This window comes from Lissotriton vulgaris, chromosome 5 (assembly GCF_964263255.1).
Source record: "Lissotriton vulgaris chromosome 5, aLisVul1.2, whole genome shotgun sequence".
NCBI classification, from domain to species: domain Eukaryota; kingdom Metazoa; phylum Chordata; class Amphibia; order Caudata; family Salamandridae; genus Lissotriton; species Lissotriton vulgaris.
In genome coordinates this window covers 1,623,686,637-1,623,709,573 of record NC_141693.1, presented here as the reverse complement: position 1 = coordinate 1,623,709,573, position 22,937 = coordinate 1,623,686,637, and positions in this window count along the sequence as shown.

The following is a 22,937-nucleotide window of genomic DNA, read 5'->3' as shown; positions in this document are numbered from 1 at the left end:
ACAATCAACGGCACTATAAAGTATAGATTCAGAAAAGTGTGCGCATCAACAACACTGAAATGGCCTGACACTTTACCCTTTGTATTGATGAGTCTTAGAAGCATTCCAGATAAAAAGACTGAATTGAGTCCTCATGAAATTCTAATTGGAAGAGCAATGAGACCAGCAATTGTACCACCAAATAAACTGATGAATATTTCTGATGATCTAGTGCTTGATTATTGCAAGAGATTGGCTGATCTTGTGGGTTCTGTGTCTCATCAGGTTAGAGAAATTGCCACCACAACACATAATCTCAGTACAGGAGAGTAGGTGAGGTAGTTGTGTTTAGAACCCAGGTGGCATGGATCTTATCAGATTATTCTGGTGACAACAACAGCAGTGAAGTGTGGTGGCTTGTCAAACTGGATTCATGCAAGTCCTACAAGAAGAGTCTCAAGTCCACTTGAAGAAGGTGAGCAGCAACTGGTCAAGGAAAAGAAAAAGAACCTGGAGATGGAGATTCTGATGAGCCTGGGGATGATGAACAACCAAGCACAAGCCAAGTAAAGTGGGCACCAGTTACTTGGTCTTGTAAGACTGCTTTTAAACAAGAAAAAGAGAACGTTTCTGAAAATAAAGAGAAAGCACAACAAAGAGAAAGTCTGAAAAAAACGTGTGCACCAGAAAAAGAAGGTGAAGAAGAGGTTCAAGTGAGAAAAGGAGACAATTGACCAAGTGGAGTGAAAAGATTGAAATACACTGTTGAGAAGAGAAAACCAGAGCAAATAAATGAAGTTTGCAAGTCAAACTGAACAAGAAAAATCTGAGAAAGAATTAGTGCAAAAAAAAAGAATAAGAATTATTGGAATAAATTGAAAGCATTGATAAAATAAATAGAGAAGCTGGTAACGGTACTGATCAAGTTGATGAAAGCAAATTGAAACCTCCTTAAAGAGAACTGTGAAAAGTTAAGGTGCAACAATTCCAGTCACTATAAATTGAAAAATCAAGAGATCTGAAGAAGACTTGAATAGACTTTTAAAAAAAAGAGGGGGGTAAAGAAGAGAAAGCCTTGAAGTGTAGGATACGTGATACACTAATTCAGTGGTTTTTGAGAGTTATTAGAGTTTTTCTTGGATTTTTAGATTTTTTAGTATCTTATATTTTTATAGTATACAAAATGCCAGAAGTTACAGTGACTAGACATCCAAAATCTAGTTTAAAACATAGATTCATTAAAGGTGGCTAATGTAGTGTCTTACTACTAATGTTGGTGTGGTTAATATTAACTGTCATTGTCCCTGTTCTAATGATGACTAATAACAAAAATAATATTAATAGCGTAATAAGTGAGAGAGTGAAAGCTGTCACTAAAGAAACACCTAATGCTAACATTGAAGAGATAGATGAAAGTATTTATCATCATGATAAATCGATTAATGATTTCTCGTTAAATGTCTTTACAAAATTACTTTACGAGTATGTTGAGACAATGGATATGAGAGATTGTAAAATGTGCATGCAATTCCCTTTGTCTATCTCAGAGGGAGTGACTTACCATAACTTACCTTTAACATGTGGTATTTCGTGCAGTGTATTAACCAGTCTCTTTAATGTGACGGGAAGTTGGAGTATTACTATTCAAACCTAGATTTAGTATTTTCAAAAATTCAAATTAGAAAAGATAGAAATAAGGTGTATAGTAAAAGGAATGCTGTATACATGGGAGGCTTTTTCCATATTACTCAGACACTAAATATAGTATATGCTCATAGACAAAATCTTACCTGTAGTTTGCGAGCTGAAGAAAAAGATTTCATTAACATGGTAAAATATAGAAGACAGGATTATCAAAGAAAAGCTGCTGACCAGAAGTCACATTTACCACCACGGGCTTTTAGAGAGGGAAATTATAAAAAGGGTGAGACTTACGCTGCAATGTCTCTTGATTGGTATCATAAAGGGAAACTTTGTTTGCTTAGACCAAAACTGATTATAATAATTATTTAATTGGTACTAGTGAATTTGAACATACCTTCTTAATAACTGGTGGATGAGGATTGAAAGAAGGAACTTATCATGTTTTTCCAAGAGTTCATTATGTATGTGGTAAGAGTGCCTACAATAGGTTGCCTGCACATTGGTATGGTAGTGGTTATTTTGGGATTGTACTCCCTACGGTCTACCATGTCGATAGAAAATTCAGAAATTGTCTACAGTGGTTGATCGTTTATTAACATATACCGCTGGTGGGTTCTTAATGATTGATACTGAAATGGTTGCAATCAAATCAATGGTTTTGCAAAATCGACTTTCCCTTGATATTTTATTGGCAAAAGAGAGTGGAGTCTGTGGCATGTTGAAAATTCAACATTGCTGTACTTATATCCGTGACTAAAGTAAGAGTCTTGAGGGATATATTAAAAACATAACAAAATTATATGAAGATTTGTCCCAAGTAGAGGTTGATAATGTTTGGGGGAAACTTGGTAAGAGTTCTTCCTCTGTAGGTAAATGGTTGATTACATTTGGGAGTAGTTTATTAGGGAAAATACTAATACCAATTATTTCAATAACTTCAGTGACATTATTAACAATACTGACATATAAATGTTGTAATAGTAAATGTGAAAAGAAGAAGATGACAGAGTCAGACAACAAACTTAAAGCCAGAAAGAGAGATTAGATAGAATTAGAAGACATGAGCGGAAACTATTATGACATGATGAAAGATTTAGATAAGAGTATGATGAAGAGAGACAAGAGTGTAGGCATTGAGATAAGAACAAAGGGGGTAATTGGTGTGATGGGTATTTTTGTAATGGCTCAAAAATTCCATCAAAGGGGGGAATTGATGGAGCAGGGTTTTGAGAAAATAAAACCTGCTCGGATCGACTCCTCTTTAATATTTACTAAAAGTGTGCTGTGAAATTAACATGCACAAACATGAAAATACGGGAAAATGTTTTGCACCTGTGTGCACTAATGCGGAGACTAATGCATTAAAAACTAGGCCGGATTTGCGTTTTGCTTCTAAATAAAATATAAATAATGCTGCTTTTGCACATTAATGGCCTTGCTAGAAACATAATGTGGTATAGTGTAATGGAGGGTTGTAAACAGTGAGAGGAATACTTTGTGAAATTAATAATGTCTGTGTGCTATTCTTTGTCCTGAAAACTAATAACAGCCTATATTTCTGCATGCCAATAGAGGGTTAACTAAAATAAAGTGAAAATAAATTAACCAGAAGTAATTCTATGATATAGAATGGAGAAAGGCAAAGGCTGATAACCTTCAAAAGGAACATTACATGTCTGCCAAGTATTGGAAGGATTGCCATGAGAACGGGAAGAAATGTGCAAACTTCTTCCGCAGAAGCGGCAGTGTTAAACAATGAAGTGTAGAGCTTTGAAACATGTTATTTTGTAGAGGAATTCGCTTCAAAGGTTGTTGTCAACATAATACGAAAATATGCTGAACAAAGAGCCCTGTGAAAATATGAATGTGACTATGGTGGTGTGATAGAACACCCCCTAATTTAGCTGAGAGACTGAATGTCGTGAGTGTTTCAACAACTGTGGGTTTGACATGTAGGTTTTAGGCTATAATAGAGGTGCCCTATGGGGGTGTGTTGGACTTGCGGTTGGGAAGAAGCTTAGAGGGAGATCGTTGCTGTCCAAGGTTTGCTGAGGCCTACCTTTTTCCTGTTCCTATTCTGTAACCAGTATCCTTATAACCTTTGTTCCCTGAATCTGTCTCAGGGGACCCCCTACTATTCCTGTGGCCAGGGAGTGGAATTTTCCCTATATCTTTAGGTTAGTATTAGCTAAGTGATCCGTACTTTGCATCATTAATTTGCAAATGTATTTTGTCTCTGAAACTTTTAACTCTACACCTATCGACTCCTTCATGTGCGTTTATATCATTTTGATACGAGTCAGACACTATTTTCATTGATACATTTTCTCTCTCTCTCCCTGCGATTAATGCATTGTTACCTTCTGATTCTGTACATGTTGAGCTCAAAACAATACTGATCTTACACTGAGTTTGTGATTATTTTGGGAATATTTAGTGATTATAGGTAGATAGTACTAATATTACCATCACTTTTCCAACTTTAGGTCCATGGACCAGAGGCAAGAAGTTGATATGCGGGTTCAGTTAGGTATGTAGAGTAATAGATACAAGCCTGTATAATGAACAACTGATTTTGAGGGTTTATTCAGTCTTGAAGTTAAATAGACCATCAGTCTGCGGATTTCGTGGGGGAATTGTGTATGGGCCAGTTTTGTTGTGTTTTGGTTATTGATCCCTGAATAATAGTTAATGGTCACGGTTAGACCAGAACGTAGGCACCATTTGATAATGACCACACTGGAGCATTGGCCAGATACATCAACCAGGTACATCCTAGTCAAAGATTATAGGCCCAACTCCACCACAGGAGTACACTTCTAAAGGCTCTCATTACCTCATGGCATGTACTTATAGATGTATGGGTTTCAGACAGAGGCCAACAGTAGGATCCTGTCCAAGCCTAGTTGTCACTGTTCAGCTGGGCTGTTCCAGGAAAAAGCTTCTTGTAGCTTCTTATGTCTCTGTAACTTAAGCAAGAGGTCAACCTTGTGACCCTTGGAGTCCACATCTTTTTATTGGGTACAAGAAATAGCAGGTCAACTCCTTCAGGGCTCTTCACAGTTAAAAGAGAGCAGGTTTAGCCCTCTTCTTAGCTTTCTCAGGGTCAGGAGTGTTCGGTAGTGAGGGCCTGAAGATGCCACATTTATACTTGGCAGAAGCCAGTGGGTGGGAATGATTCATTGGGAGACTCTAATCAATGGAGTAAAAGTTCCTGGAGCAAACACTACCCAGCTTGGACATTTTCAAGATCATGAAGTTCTTTGGCCACACAAAATGTGAGCTCTTAGGGTTTGGTGTGTCTGTGAATTGCACTATGATACTCCTAGTGTCCTCCTACATCTAATACTAAAGCCTAGTATTGGGCAACCACTATACCCATAATAAACCCAGAAGCAAAATTCTGGTAGTACAAGGGAAGGGTTTCCAACAGCCAGCCAGTGGATATTCAAGAATTGTTTTAGCATCCTGTTTGTAATGTGTTGACCACAGGTCAGCATGAATTTGTAGCTGCACTGGGGCAGTGCATTACCTGCAAAAGGGTGTACTGTCCCTGTTATATCACAGTGCAAACAGTGAAAGTGTATCCTTTCCAGATTATGGACCCTGGTGAGCATCAGCAGAAAACCATGAAGGGTACAAGTTAGTAAAGCCAAGAACTGGCATTTTAATGCCACAGTATCATGGCAATCTGGAAATAAAATCATTATTTAAGTGGAGAATGTTAAGTAGAGCCTACTAAGCAGACTTCAGCCACAGTGTGAGAAGATGACCTGGCATATGCTGTCCACTATTCTAGTGGGCACCTTGCGCCAGTCCAAACGACCCTTATTTATGATAGGTTTAAGACAACCTTTATTGAAAGCTATCCTAGTGGTAGCTATGGAGAGCAGCCTTCACGCTAAGTCTTGAAGGAATGTACAGCAGCTTGTTTTACCAGTCTATAATAACTTGATTGAATAAATGAAAGGAGAACAACACCAGGTATATATATAAAGTACATGTTTTTATTCAAAACATATCCTACTAGTCTCTTTCTGAGGCTAGAAATAAAAACACATGCGTTACACTTAATATAGCACAGTAAATTAGCACAATATATGTTGAGCCCTGTGGGCTTACCAAACCATATATTAAGAAAGTGGTATAAGAACCATGACTTGTCTAGACACAAGGCCTAGAGTCTGTAGAATTGCTTTGCCCACAAGGAACCACCCAAGATAGTGACACAGGGGATCCACAGGGGACACATACATTGTGAGAACAGAGCCACAAGATGCAGTTCGCTTCTATGGGGAAAGTCGGAGTTGGAAATTTAAAGTTTAGGGAGACTTGGAAGAGGACTTTGACCAAACCCCTTTAGACTTAAGGGGTTCTAGGGCCAACAATCACAGGAGCACCGGAGTACTTGTGTTACCTCACCCAGGGAAGCCAGGTGCATATGTGTCTTTTGATGTCGGGAATCGTCGTTGATTTCAATGGCGATTTTCAGCAAAGTGCTGCTGCCGTCGAAGAGGAGAGTTTCTAGGGTGATCCAAGCCTTGATCAAAGATGCGAAGAATCTGAAAGCACAGGGGATAGAGTTTGAGTCACTAGCCATTGACCAGGAACATGATAGGTGAATGCCTCTCAATTTCGGGGGATTTCAGGTTGAGGAGGTGAAGCTTAACTCTTCAGCCAAGAGGACAAGGAGGCGTCCATGACAACCAGGAACTGGAATTGAGCTGTGCTACAAAGTTGTTAAGTGCTGCGGTGTCGGTGCCTGGATTGGACCCAATAAGCCTTGGCAACAGCATGCAGGAAGACAAAAGATGCTTTGGTGTAGACCACTAAGGTCTGAGGGACTCACCACATGATGGGGAGTTGGGGCACATCTGGAGCAACCAGGTATGCCCAAGGAAAATCAGAGTTGCCTTCACAGGGACCCACCAGTTGATAGACCACGGATCACAAAGGGACCTTGAGCGGAAGCACACAGAACTGGCTCACAGAACACTTGTAGAGTGTAGGCCAGCAATCTTTGTTGCAGAAGGTGCTCGGGGTTTGGGCTACAAGGAACTCAAAGCACAGCCTCAAAGAATGTTGAGAAGCTGAAGCACTTGCAAATGTGCACAGTGTCCAGGAGTTCGGTTTCCACGTCACTCAAGAGGGCTACAGGTCTCAGCTTTGCTGGGGACTTGAGAGGTCTGGAAATCTTCCTCATGGCCTGCAAATGCTTTGGAGTCCTGTGGGAGATTTGGAGATGCAGACCGACAAATCCTTTGTTGGGGCCCGCCAAGCAGGGGTGTAACTCCTTTACTTCAAGGGAGATTCTTGAGTCATGTAGTCGTTTAGATTGTCGAAGTTCCAGGATATCTGTAGCAGAGTTTTGTCCACATGTAATCTAAAGTCTTGTAGTCAGGGCTTCCTTTCTTATACCCAAGGAAGGGGTTGGACATACTCTGGTGACTCACCTAAGGGAGGGTTTGGAAAGCGGGGTGGCTACACTCATATCCTTTGTACAGTTTCACACCAGAGCAGAGGCTGGTAGCCCCTGCTACCGGTTTTAACTGGGCTATGCACAGGGACCCCAAATGTGCCCACAGTGCAGACGTCAAAGCAGTGCTTCCACCCTGCCCTAATATCATAAGGCCTGTCTGGGAGGTGGGTACACCTCCTTGTGATAGGAAACCTATTGTCTAGGACTCCCCTGACCGAAGTTTTGTCCAGCAGCAGGAGGCCAGACTCCTGTCTGTGGCTGCATCATCCATTTTGTGATGCCAGGGCACTTTTCAACTGGTACCGGGTATACGGGTGTGTACATGTCTCTCCCTATAGAAGGGTGGAATTCTACCCCCGCTGCCAGAACTGGTGGGGGGGGTAGGATTTCAAAGTGTTTGACACAAAACACAACATGTTTCCGTGCAGCCATTCCAAAGTTTCCATTTACCGCAAGGTTATAATGCACTTAAGTGTATATGGTCTAGCTGCATCACAGAACAGCACAGAGAACAGGTTCTGAAGGTTGCAGAGGGGCCCTCCTCATGCATGAACACCCTCTCACTTCAAACCTAGCAGCCTGCCTTCAGGACTAATAAGGCCTGCCATAGGGGTGACTTAAGGTAGATATAGGTAACCTATATCTTAGTAAGGGGTGCATGCACCACCTTACCCAGGATGCAGTAGCAGTCATGTGGTGTCATTTTAGAAAGCTTCCCAGGGGTGGCATGATACATGCTTCAGCCCCTGGTAGGCCTCTGGGGTATCTATGCCCTTAGTACTTAGTATACAATATACTAGGGACTCACAAGGGTACCCCAGTAACCAAACTGGAGTGTAACTATAGTACATGGAATCAATTTAGAGAGGAAACAGCTATGCTGGGGTTATGGATAGCAGGGCCCCAGCCAGACTAAAGTAAAAAAAAGTGAAACATCAGCAAAACGTGGGAGTAATCTTAAGAGCAGATCCTACTCTCCTACACACAGCATCATTGAAAATCTCAATGTGCAGACATAAAACCCGAGTCAAAATACCAAAATTACTGACTCATCAGCAGAGCTTGAATAAACCATAAATGAATGTATGTCAGTGAATACAGGAGCAGTACTGCAACGTTTTCAAAGAATTTTTACTTGTTTCTGTACCAGGTGATATTCTACACTCATCCCGTATTTGGTGTCTGGTCCAACCATCATCAATTGGCAGCTTTACAAAACCCTTTGTACAACCGAACCGCCATTCATTATGTGCTATCTAATAAATGGGCAATTGGACCGCTGAATGCCCAATTTATGTTTGTACAGGACTGTGGTGGTGCAATGCAATAAAAAATAGAAAGTGTCTGAAATATATAATTTAACAGCTTCTTTCTGATCATCATGGTGATCAGAATCCATGCTATCATATCTGATTATGCAGACATGGGCTTTATCATCAAATGTGATGAATATCAATATGATTGCGAAGCAAAATACTGCCCAATACTGGGGAACGGGGTTGATTCCCACCTATCGTCAATAGTGGTGTGATATGGACTGCAAAATGATAGCAGAAAAAGTGGTCTATGTACACAGGGGATGCCCTCAGAAATGGGCATGGGTATGGGGAAAATGGAACGCTGATGGGGGAAACATCTGTGACCCTCCACGAGTCGATTCAGTGTCGGATGTTAGTGACTAAGGGATCCAGGACGGGTATATGGTGTCAATGCTGTTAATCTCTTTAGGATTAGTGGAAGAATGGATGTAGAGCACACGACTGATAAACAATGTAAAAATGTGAACATGCACTGTACTATTGACCTTGCTAACCTGCATGTACTCACGAAATGTCGGCAATGTAATGTATATCTAATATTTCTCAATGCTATTAAAAAGTACAAATAAACAAAATTGATAAACATGCTGTACATTTACCAATGCAACCAGTAATCTACTCACCAGGGAAAATATGATCATAAAGAAATTAACCAAAATCTGTCCCCTCCCCATTATCAACCCAATGGCGGTCACATACCCAAGCACACTATTCCCTAACACTAATGCACAATAGAGCATGCAACATGATGATCCCCTCAGCTTTTTGGCCTTCTAGTTGCCAGAACACAATATTAAATGTTGACTTGACTGTGGCTGTTAATTCCTCATAGAAGAAAAGCACTAGTTCATGTGGTAGGTAACATTAAACAATGATATAAACCAGATATTTCCATTACGCATCCACAAACACAATATAATTCTCATGCATTTTTTCAATTTATCTCCAGTTCTTAATAAATAAGATGGACTGGTCTTTTAGGAATCATGTCCCAGGGATACAGAGATCACTGTAGAGGTGGTGAACTCCCCACACCATTCTGGCAGACTTGACCTTAAAGGGAGTTCCTAAGTTATCATTTATCAGGAAAAATGCAGGGGTCCAGTTGAAACACACATACAAATACCTATAGATATACCCAATTTTACTGTTTATGTGTGGGTACCCTTGATATGATTACAAGGAACTGGTGTAAGGGAGTAACTGCTAAAATGCCAGGATTCACCTAACGACATATAATTTTGCTGACATGTCTTGACTGTTATCTAAGCCATTACTGGTCATTGGTCGTTTGTCTTCTTCAGGACATATGAACTCCCTGCCTATCTAATGCATACATCCCATGAATGTGAATGATGCATAAGGCTTTCATGCCTTACTCCTATAGTCCAGCATAGGTACCTGCAGGTAACAATAACAACAACCATATGCAGAATGTTTGTATTTGGGGTGGGTTATTGTCCTCACTTGACGCGCGGGTTATGCCTGAGTGAATACCCCCCACTCTGTTCTGAGTTTACTGATTCATTCTCATTGATGTGCATCCCTTGTTGCAGAACAATATTGGGTTTATCATGATCTAGATTAGTTAACTTATTCTTCCATTTGAAAAAAGATGATAATCTGTTGACAACAAGGGATCAATTATTAAGGTCTTTGGTAGTTGTGCTTATGGGGAGAGGTGTTTTCTCCACGTCTGAAGAATTGTTTACTAGTTCACTGGGAATCCCGGTGTTAGTGCACATGGTCTACACTACCATTTAACGTCTAGATAGATCCTAATAGCTTGCTTCTAGGTATCATCACCAGTGGGTCTATCAGAGCATATAGAGCATTCAGCGTGTATAGTTGGGCCCATAAGGCTCAGAATTTCCTCCAGACAATGTTTTTGTGATAAGAGTAGCCAGCTGAGCCATTATGTCATTGCTATTGTGCTTCTTGTAGGTTGCAAGGATACAAAGCAACGCAAGGAGATGATGGACAGAGCGCTCAACCTTTTCAGACACTCACCCCCAGTCACAGATCAGGATTGAATCCATCATCATTTTTTAGCTCACTTCAGCACCCCAGTTCAGACCCAGCCATATCCAAATAAGTCTTGACCCTGTTCCCTATGGGGAGCATTCCAGCCCAAACTGCCAAGCCAGGTCTTAACTGCACCAGAAACAAGCATCCTGGGACTGGTTTCAGAGTAACACCCCTCATCAGCCAGGCTCGTTTTAATCCAGTGGCAAAGTGAGCAAGAGACCCACGTCTGGGCATACCCTGCCAATGTAGGGCGAACAATAGTTCTTTTTGCAGTTGTAAGGATACAGCACATGTGCTGATGGATAAGCAGGCAGGCAATGACAGTGTGGCTTATTTTTAAGAAAATATACTCTCTGAAATGTGAATATGTTATGCCCTGTAAGTTAGGCAGGAGATCTCTGAGATACTGAAAAATGTTAGTTTCCTTGTTACTGGCTAGCCACCTATACAAATGCTATTCCTCGCATTTCTGTCTTCAAGGCCATTATGTTCTAATTGAGTTGCCATATTTATATGCCCCAGTCTGGATTAGCTAACAGTCTTGTTTCTAGGTTATCAATGTGTATTCTACTATATGAGCCGAGCTGCAGGTGAGCCCCCCTCTTCACCGATCCTCTGTGCTCTGCGGTGTGGTGCTTAACGGGGTAAGAAATATCGGAGGATTTTGGAAAAAGTAACCTGGCGCCACCCCTAGTGCTGGTTAAGCTTTGTGGTTAAGCTCTTCTATGCAACTCAAATTAACTGCAATTGATAATTGACTCCTACTGACCCCATTGATCCTTATTGATTTTGGTTTGGCTCCGCAGCAAGCAAACAAGTAAGCAGAGCAGGGTGTCGAAAACATGGCAATCAAAGCTGTAGAAAGTCACCACGCACCGCATACCGCATATTGCATACAGCACACAGCTCTCTGCATACAAGTGAGCCCTGCTGGACTGTCCCAAACCACTTCTCCATCTAGCAGTTGATACTGTTGATGCTGTTGTTGTTTTAGCCCCGGTCCCGGGCTCCTACTTTTATTCTTGGACCTGTGGACTAGTGGACCAGACTCGTAGCAGTAGTTGTTGCAGCATAAGTCCCTCTTGATAGCAGAGGTTGTAGCAGCTGAAGTAGCAGCGCTAGGGGCATTTGGAGCAAGTCAGTCCGCCGGGGTGGGATTGACAGCAGTGTGTGTGTTATCAGTGGATTGTGGATTGTGGCCTTTTGCGTAATAACTCACCCAAGGTACAGGGGGAGCTGCCAAACAGCCGATAAAAAGCTGTGAGCTGCAGTTGCAATAAGCTAAGTAAAATAACAACGCACCTTGTTTTGTTACACTGGAATATCTGCTAATTTTGACTCAGTCAAAACAGGAAACTAACCATGATCCATCGGGAGTGAGTAATCAAGGATTATGAGATCAGGAAAAATGCGACAAACACCACAGAGTAAACCTATAAAAAGATAGTCTAAAACAGATCTAAATTCTACTGCAGACATTAAGAGAAGGAAAGACAATTCATCATCTCGAAAGGAAAAGTTGGTTTCAGTCTTAACACCAATAAGTGAATTCTATAAATTTAGAGGAAAAAATGAGAACTAGAGATTCCAATTTCTTAAGGATCCAATGGCCGCAATTTATGTCACAGATGGGGCTCAAGGTCTGCAGAGTACAATAACACCAAAAACACAGGACAAAAGAAGCTTACAGTGGTTAGGGTGCCCAAAGCACCAGCACTAAACAAATACAACCCTGTTATGTAATGGAAAATCCACACATATATGGACGACAGGCCATGAAACAAATAGAAGTGAGGATGACTTAATCAAGGCAAACAAAGACGCAAAAAGTGTGACAGCCAGAATTGATGTTCCATCCAAATATAGTGTTGATAACAACTACAGCGCAGGTGTATCCGCCCAAGGCCCAGCTTAAAGACCAGCTCATTTAAAATAAAGATGAGACACCTTGAGAATATCTAAAGGAAAGAGGAGACCTCGGGTAGAAAAAATAAAGAATATAACAAAGTGCAAACCGATGAATGGTTCGGTTCTTTTTCCATATCAGATGATGCGGACCTCATTCAATCATTGAACTTTAACATACAATTAAATGAGGATGCATTCATTCAAGACCGGGTAAAGAGTTCAGCTATAGGCACACCTCTGGTTCAACAAATTGGGGAGGAGGGATGGGCAGCCTCCACCCCAATAAAACACTCAGTATGCATGGACAAGCAGGAGGGTAAAAACATCACGCTAAACTCTAGCCCTATGGGAAGTCAACCATGCAGGTCACCCCCAATTACAACCTGTTCAATGAGTGGAATTGATTTAATTTCAGAATTCCCGTCGCAATCCACTCGCTCAGTAAAATGGAGTGATAATTTACTGAGAACTTTACAGCAAGCCATAGACATATTACATTTGCAAGCGGACAAACTTGATGTTCAGATTGATTTAATGAACTTGATAGTAATTTATATTGCAGGGATTAACACCAAACTTGATACATTAACTGTATTGATCATTAAGGACAATCAGAGTAAGGTTCCAGGCAGTTGATTCCTAGTAAACTCAAATTGTGGATGCAGCCAGATAAAAGAAAAATTGGCATCCCTTCCAGAACTATTAACAGAAATCCTACATATAGATAAGCCAATAGAAAAAAAGGCTGACCAGGAACACCCAGATATGACTGAAAGAATAGATGTGAAGAACGACGAAGTAATGATACAATGCCCCCAACATGAAGGCAGTGTTATGATAAATAAAATCAAGGAATCTACTCGTTCAGGGGACATGCAAACCGCCCAGGATTCAACTTCTACACCTAGTCTATCAAATGGTGGATTAACAAAAATACAACGAAAAAGAGCTCGTAAGGCCAGGCTTAATGTGAGTAAGCAAATTGGTCAAGAAAAGAAGCAAATCTATCCAATATTTTCACAATTGTACGGTCATAAAACCAATCAACCTTGTAATAAAAGCCCCCTTGGGGTCTCAGATGGAGCCACGTTTCATTTGCAAGATCCAATTGTAAGTTTGAATAAATCCCTTCAAAATAATACATCTTCATATACACAAAAAAGCAATATACACTTACATGAAATTGTTAAACCCACAAAAAGTGACAAAGAGTGCATTACAATCATAAAAAAGCAGGACTTCCCAGTTAATTCTAAATCCTCTGTGAGAGACAACACTATGGAACAAAAACAAGGAAAAATCAAAGATCCGACAAAAGAAGGACATGAACAAATAATTGCTAATGAGGATATAACAAATTTGAATATACGGCTTGATGATAAAACCGTAACTAACAGACAAGACGGTAAAAATAGAACCGTATTAACTTCAACAATTATTTCTACAAAGCGCGAGAGAATTTTGAATGTCCACATTACGGTTACCACTCAAGATAGAGTACAAGCAGATCAAAACAAACTAAAATCAGACAGGTGGTTATTAAATAATTCTGAAAAATCAACAGGTTTTTTGAGCGAATATACAGAAAACAAAAATTGGAATAATTTGAAAATGTATCTAGATAAACAGGGACAGGTCTGAGAGTTTCTAAAAACTACATCTATTTCACAAGACCTTATTAGCACGGAAGTAGGTAAAAAAATTGATAAAATATTAAGAACACTAATAAGTGATGGACAAGTGAATGTATTACAGCAGGAAAAGGAGATTACGGACAACATAGTGCAAATTAGAAATAAAGGCGGTAAAACACAGATAGAACAGAATAGTTCCCCCCCGAATGGGCATTCGACAAGGGGAACCGGGAGAGTCATCAAATAAACTGATCTTTGAGCCAGAATATCAAACAAAGGGAAGATTGGACTCTTTAAATGGGGAAACCTAATGAGATTATTTAAAGAGATACCAAAGCTGTGCAATATTAACCCTGGGCATAGAGGGCGTAGTGGGGCTTCGCGGAGCTACGTGAAGTGGGCAAGAAACTACGCCCACCTCCGCACTCCACGTAGCCCCACTACGCACCGCAGGCCTCCCTCCCGCCCTCCCTAAATACTTTAAATTAAATGTGTAAAAGAATTAAAAGGCACTTACCTTGCTCGCCGCTGCCCGCCGTGTCTCCGGGGCACCCTCTCTTCATCGCCGCCGTCTTGGGTACTAATGCGCATGCGCGGGTGGCCGCGCATGCGCATTTCTCGTGAGAAATGCGCATGCACGGCCGCCCGCGCATGCGCATTAGTACCCAAGATGGCAGCGATGAAGAGAGCGAGCCCCGGGGACGCGGCGGGCAGCGGTGGGCAAGGTAAGTGCCTTTTAATTCTTTTACACATTTAAATTAAAGTATTTAGGAAGGGCGGGAGGGAGGCGGGAGGCGGCCAGCTACGCTCCGTCTGCGGAGCGTGCGTAGTGCCGAATTCTACGCCTGCTACGCAAAATGCGTAGAAGCCGGCACTACGCACACTCCGTGCACGGAGCGTAGCTGCCCGCCCACCCCTATGCAATATCACAATAGAAGATCTCCTGTCAGTGGAATTTTTGCAAAAGAAAAAAGGATCTGAAAAAGAGGTTACTCTGACAACATGGTCCTCAGAGGAAGTAACAGCCCTGATTTTCTCTGAAAGAGTAAACTTTGATGCGTGGGGTATTTCTCTATCTTACCCAAAAATCTAAAAAACCCGTACCCACTTTTATCAGATATAGTAACCCCGATTACACCTGGAAAGGAGATTTGCCCAAAAACTTGCTTAAGGGGGGCTCGAAGCACTACTTCTAAAAACACTAATTTGGCAAATAATGTATTAGAGATACCAAATCAGAATCAAGTTTTTCTAAACCAACCGCCAGAAGAAGTTCAAAATTGGTCGTGGGTGCCCCATTTCTTGAGCTATAAATGATCCTAATGAATTTAACGCTCCACATAGGTTAAAGCCTTTCGTGATATACCCAGTTATTTCGTAGGACTACAAAATAAAAATCTGCTAGTGGAATATCCATGGGTTCAATGAAACGAGCCACGATCCCGCATTTTTACAAAGTTTTGACATCTTCCTGTTACAAGGAACTTGGAATTTTGATTCCTTAACCCATTATTGGATATGTAGACTTTCATGTTCTGGCAGAACAAATTTATAAATATGGACAACCAAGGGGTGGGTTGTCCACCTTCGTAACAGAAAAATTAGCTTGGCAAATAGAAGAACTCGATACGGGTGAAAGCTGGATACAGGTTGTGAAAAAGGAAAGCAAGAACACTGGAAATAAAATGCCCTGGCAGCTGCTGATTTTAAACATATAAATCCATCTCAATAAAAAGTTGAAAAAGGAAAAATTTGCATGCCTGATTAACCCAATCAAGGTTTTGCAGAAAAGTCATCAAAATTGTGAGTTGATAATTACAGGTTATTTTAATTCCAACTTAATAGGGAGCAAGTCAAACAAAAGTTTGTGTCAAAAGGAAATGGAGGCCAATGAGCTGAAAAGCGATTTGGACAACTTGGGATTATACATTCTGAACGGGAAAATAAAGGGAGATCAACCGGCTAGGATCACTCTTGTAAGTGGGAAGAACCAATCAACTATTGACTATACTATGATCAGTAATGAGCTTTACATCTCAGTTGACTAATTTTAAATACAATCCCGCCCCGAAAGTGACAGTTTGCCGCAAATATTGACCATCAACCCAAAGCTGTTTTTGAATGAGAAAATAACTGCTCCTACAGAAATCCCGGTAACATACAATCTGAAGAAATTAAAATGGCGTGGTACGAACGTTTCACAAATAATGGATGCTGCACAAAAATTCATAAACAATGGTGAGTCGCAGTGTACCAAGTCACCAGAAGATTTTTGGGAACAACTGGGAAAGCATCTTCTAAATAAATTTCCTATCCTACCGGGACATCAAGGTCCACAAAATGGAATTTATGAACCATGGTTCTACACACAGCTGCGAAACCTAAAAATGGAAATTGCAAGGGAATCGAGAAAAGTATTTATGGCCATAAGATCTGGAAAGCCGGCTTTAAACAACAATATTAAAGAAATGAAGAAGAACTTTAGAGAGAGATGTAGAGTGGCAAAAAAGGAACGTAAGGAAAAGCTCTGGCAAAAATTACACTGGGCCAGCAAATTACCTAACAGTTGTGAATTCTGGGGCATAATAAACAAGGTAACTAAGGTAACAGGAATGTCGCAAAAAGCTGGAATAAGTGAGAAAAGATGGAAACTACATATACACAATGTATATATTAATATAAACCATGAGGTGTTGAAGAAATTGGAACCTGGGCCAGACACCCTGCAGGAGGAAAAAAGACACAAAAATTGACATTGACCCCTCTTCAGGGAAAATAGTGCAAAGTGAAAAAATGTTAGTCCACCACAATAAGGTTCATTTGAAATCAGTTCACAGGATTCAATTTATAATGGCTTAAACATCTTAATTGACAACAACCGACAAAAAGAAGTAACAAAAACAATTGAAAACGGAGGGAGCAGCAGGGCCAAATGGACTTCCAAACACAATTTTCAAACGCGATGCAGAACTTTGGGCAAATTTTCTTACTCCATTATTTGTATTTACAAATAAGATCAATAATTCCTGGAGAGGGAGCATATTTCATCCTATATATAGAAACGGCAATCGCAATGAGCCTAGTAATTACAGGCTCATCACCCTGACGGATGTTGATGCAAAACTCTATGCCTCCTTTCTACTATTACATCCACAGGACTGGATGGAGGAGAAAGGTATAATTCCCAAATATCAAACTGGTTTTAGGCAAGGAATGGGTACAAGCACAAACCTGGCAGCAATTGCACTTCTCACAGAAAAAGCAATTTTAAAGAAATCAGGTCTATTTGTATGCTATATAGATTTAAAATTGGATTTTGACAAAGTTTCATGTGAACGACTATGGACAAAATTGAAAGGATGGGGTACCACAACAACTAATTAACTCCATAATATCCCTCCATAGCGAAACCTGGCCCGGGTGAAGCTGGGAGATGGTAGCATAGCATCATCTAAGATCAATATAATAAACGGCCTGAAACAGGGGTGTGTCTTGGCCCCGAGTCTTTTTAACTTGTACCTTGCAGACCTAGACAACCATTTGTCAAAAGTAAATGGCCATCCCCCGAAATAGGCAGAGGAACACATACAGTATTTGCAATACGCAGATGACATAGTGGTCTTAAGCCAAACCCCTATTGGCTTGCAAAGATTCATCGACCACCTGACTAATTACTTCGATCAACAGGGGCTGGAGATAAACAGAAAAAAAACAAAGCTGGTGCGTTTAGTAGGCCCAAGACCCAAAAGAAAATGTAATGGTTAGCCAATGGTAAAGAAATAGAGGAAGCTGGCAGCTATAAGTATTTGGGTATCAATTTAGGGCGATGTATGTCCTTTAAGGATCAAACAAGTGCAATAAGAGCAAAAGCACAAACTTTAATTTTTGCATATAAACAGCTACAAATAAAATAGACTTGCCCATCTTACAGTCATCTTTTAAAAACAATGGCAGCACAATTACTTCCAGCGTTGGCTTACGGACTAGAAATATGGCATGGTCGGGAAACCGGAATCTTAAACCAATTACAGACAAAAGTGTATAAAGCTGTCTTTCATCTCCCAAGAGCAGTGTCACCAGCACAGATTCGCCTGGAATTTGGACTTCAAAATCAAAAATTTCAGAGGCAATCTGTTTTTGTGAAATTATTTTGGAAACTTCGCTCTTCGGAAACCGGCACACTGAACAATCTATGCTGGACAGTAATAAGGGCTCAGTTTGATCAAAAAAACCCTTTTTCATGGGGTAAATTCCTAGGAATAGCTCTGGTAGAACAGTACATTCAACAGGCATGGGACAGCAAGATGGAGAGGGTGGCATTCAACAGAGTGTGCAACGGCTTCGCAAAACAATTATCTTTCCTAGAAGACAAAAACTCAATGGTAAAAAGGTGACACTCCTGGACAGTGATAAATTCATATGTAAAATTAAAACCGCAAGCCTATCCAGCAGCTCATTTCAGATTGTGTCTGAAAAAGAAGTATGTGCTGTATCGGTTTGAAGTATAAGAAACTAAGGATTTGCAACCAAGTTGGAAAGGGAAATATGATAATGCAACTTGCAGACTCTATTGATATTAAAAGGAGTCCCTTTGCCACGTGATGTGTGTCTGTCCTGCAGTTAGCGAAGCAAGAAAAATGCTTTTAAAAACCATCTTAAAAGAGCTCAATATACGTACTTGCAGGCAGACTATTACCCTCTGGGCGGGGTCATCAAATATTTTAATCTGTAGACGGGTAAAGTTTTTAACCATGATTGACTCACTCTTAATAAAAGCAGACATTGAATCTGGGAATATGTTTATTAACAAGTTGGAAAATCTTGTATTTATCTAGACATAATGATGCACTTTATCGTGAATACTGTTATTTAATGAGTAGAACAATTAGCTTCTTTTGTATATATCAAGACTTAATGATGTATTTTATCGTGAAATTGATTTTTAACATACATTGTAGCACCGTTTTTAAAAAGTGTTATATTTTATGGTTGTAAAAAACCAAATAAAGAAATTGTTGTACTATTTATGATTTCCAAATGTTTCTATTGCTGCTAATGACAGGGTAATACCCTTCAATTCTGACATATGTGATTCACGGTGGTGCCCGAGGTCAATTTCCTGTTTTTGATGGATTTGCGATCAACCACCTCTAAAAAAAAAAGGGTTTCTACAATTATATTTTGCATATACATAGATTTGGAGTATAGTCAGACAGTTCAAGAGGAGAGACGACCTTTACTACCCAGGGGTTTCACCACGGTAGGTTTACAACGCAGGTTATACAACGGAAGTCGTTTCAACGAATTGCACTGGGGGGCGCTGTAAGCTAAGGAATAGTACGATTTACTATCCAACACCTTCCCTACTGTATGTAGACTGGTGTTGGAATAGTAAATTGTACTGTCCCTAAGTCCAACGCCCTCCAGCGCAAGTCGTTGAAACGACTTGCATTGTAAAACCCGCGTTGTAAGATACCGCGATCAACATGATTGCGTAGTATCATGAAACATTCCTTCCAGAGTGTCTAGAGTCTCTTACTCATGGTAACTTGGTAACAGGCTAGAGGGATCCACTTTGTGCAAACCCTAGAGAACAACCTAGTGAAGTTAGCTCCCTTGTGTTTATCAGGAAATCTTTAAACCTTTAACATGGTGCGATGACGAGTTTATCCCCACACTTAGGGCAAGTGAAGGAATTGAACAGCAAAGGGATTTCGTGTCTTATAGGTGAGGGCTAGCAAAAGGTGCTGTTACAATGTTTAAGACCGCCTCCGCTGTGGATATTCCCCAGATGGCAGCCTCTATTAAGACAACAGTCATCATCAGATTGTGGTGAGATTAATTCAAAATAGCTGCTGCAGCATTACTGGGCATGATGGATGGGCCAACCAAATCTCCGCCACAAGGTGGGACAAGGCAGCTTCCCCATTACCACACCTGGCAGACCATCAGCTTGCTCCCATCAGGTAAGGACACAGCTCATACAGAGATGGGAGCATGCACATTCTTCATTAGGTGGAATGACCAATGTGTAGTCCCAGTTCTTGAGAGGCAGCCTGCTGTGCCACTGGGCTTGGTAGTACTGGCACCTCGCTGGACCTCACTGTTGCAGTATCTGTGCCCCTGGCCTAGGGGTTGTGAGAATGTTCCAGTGTGCACTCCAAATTAGATTTGCTAGCACAATACAGCCACAGCCTCACAGGATTATCTGCCGCACATCAAATCAATTGCTTCACAGGTTTAGGTCAACACAAGCTGGCATGAATATTACCTCCATGTTTACCACATCAGATCTTATGGAAACGATCCAGCGAGTCTCTGGAATCATGGTGTTTTAGTTGTGAAAGGTGATCAAACCCAGGAGCTCTCTCTTCTGCTTGCCATCTTGCTTGTAGCCAAGCCCTGCAGAAAGGTAATTTTCTGTGGGCTTGGCTCATGATCTAACATACATGTAGGTAGGTATTGTTCCAGAAGTAGACCTAATCCTATTTTTATAAGACTTAAAGAGCATTAGTATACTAAAGTGTCTGACTACCTTGCTTTAGTACAGTCATAGGTTTTTGCATTTGGAGATGGTGGCATTTAACAGAATTCCTAAAATGGATGAGCAATGCTTTAGAGCAAATGTTATATAGGGTGTTTCTAGCAGATTACATGTGCATTCACTAGGTGAAGTCTACTTTTTCACTCCATGTTTTTGATTATGAGTTTTTTATAATTCAAGGACATGACAGTGATCATATGTAACAACACATGTAGTTGTCCAGTTGTAGCTATTTTAGGAGATATGGGTTAATGCCTAAATATGTTTATTTTTGGAAAGAGTACAATGTTTGATATATACATTGGGTAGAATAGATTTATAGGAGATGTTCAATGAGATGGAAGGCTGTGAACAATGAAAATAAGTCATATTATTCATTGGGTAATATTTTGCCTATTTGTATGTTTATATTCTTTACAAACAAACTTGATTCATATGTGCCAGAGGTGTGTTGTTTTTATTGTTTCACATAAATGGTAATAGTGTTTTTTAAATGTTTTTATTGAGCAGCTTATAATCATTACAACTACACAGCTGTGCTCTCGTAACTACAGTAAGGTGTCACAAAACTTAGTACAATGACCAATATGATTCAATGAACAGAAGCAGATTCTTCGGTGTATTTCTTGTCACAACAAGATGACGGTTTATTGTGTCCAGACTTGAAGAACAATCACAGTAAGCCGACACGTGTTTCGTCGTGTACAGTTGAGTCAACACGACTCTTCAGGGCTTTAGACTCAACTCCAAACGAATGGGTTGAGAATAGTCTGGAACTTGTAGTGGCGTTAGATTAGAGAGAGACACTGAGTGTACAGGTTCAAGTCTTATTGATCAGTGGGGGCGGTATATCCACTTGGCTAAGTTGCAAGAAGTCACTCTTGTTAATGTAATCTGCCCTGTTAGGTGGGTCAAAATCTTCAGAAATTATCACTTGATACGAGTATGTATCAGGCAGTAACCGGGAGGGGATCCATCTGTTTTGGTGCTTCTAGAAAACGGGTACGTTCTCTCACTCGCGGTATGCAGTAGTGTGGTATCCCTCCTCGGGAATCACCAGAGGAGGGATACCACACTACTGCATACCGCGAGTGAGAGAACGTACCCGTTTTCTAGAAGCACCAAAACAGATGGATCCCCTCCCGGTTACTGCCTGATACATACCCGTATCAAGTGATAATTTCTGAAGATTTTGACCCACCTAACAGGGCGGATTACATTAACAAGAGTGACTTCTTGCAACTTAGCCAAGTGGATATACCGCCCCCACTGATCAATAAGACTTGAACCTGTACACTCAGTGTCTCTCTCTAAGCTAACGCCACTACAAGTTCCAGACTATTCTCAACCCATTCATTTGGAGTTGAGTCTAAAGCCCTGAAGAGTCGTGTTGACTCAACTGTACACGACGAAACACGTGTCGGCTTACTGTGATTGTTCTTCAAGTCTGGACACAATAAACCGTCATCTTGTTGTGACAAGAAATACACCGAAGAATCTGCTTCTGTTCATTGAATCATATTGTTCATTGTACTAAGTTTTGTGACACCTTACTGTAGTTGCGAGAGCACAGCTGTGTAATTGTTGTTAAGTCATTGACTTTTTAGACGGTTAAGGGTGTTTTCCGTCTGCTCTTCACGCACTACCCATCGACTATTTTCACGACACACTGTAACGTAAGAATTGAGGCAGTGCGCCCCTAGTATCTGAGTTTTCTTAAAAACCCCTGAACAGTTTTCTATAATCATTATAACAATTCTGCGTTCCCAAGGACATTAAAATGTATTGTATTGTATTGTAATTGCATTTATATAGTGCTAACTACCCCTGACGAGGCGTCGCAGCGCGTTTTCGGCGAGTAGCACCGTACTCCGGGACCCATAGAGGATTAGTGTTGAATTAGTGTAGTGAAACATGCAAGTACATTTTAAGTGGTGTATAGGTTAGTCAGTTATTTGGATTTAGAATGATAGCAGAAGGATAGAGGAGGAAAAAAGGTTTGTATTTATATAGCTCTTGTTACCCCTGATGGGGTGTTGAAGCACGCTATTCCGGAAGCCCATAAAGGATTAGTGGTGCATTAGTATGGTGAAATATGAAAGTAATTTCAGTGGTGGATATTAGTCAGTTATTTGGAGTGAGAAGGATAGCGGAGGGATAAAGGGGAAGAAAGGTTTGCATTCATACAGCACTAGTTACACCTGATGGATGTTGAAGCGCTTTTCTGGCGAGTAGCACGCCACTCCGGAAACCATAAAGGATTTGTGTTGAAAATTAGTATAGTAAAATATGAAGTAATTTGAGTAGTGGATATGTTATTCAGTTATTTGGGTAGAGAAGGGTAGGTGGTGGGATAGTGAAGGGGAAGAGCGCTTGCTACCCGTGATGGGGTTTTGAAGCGC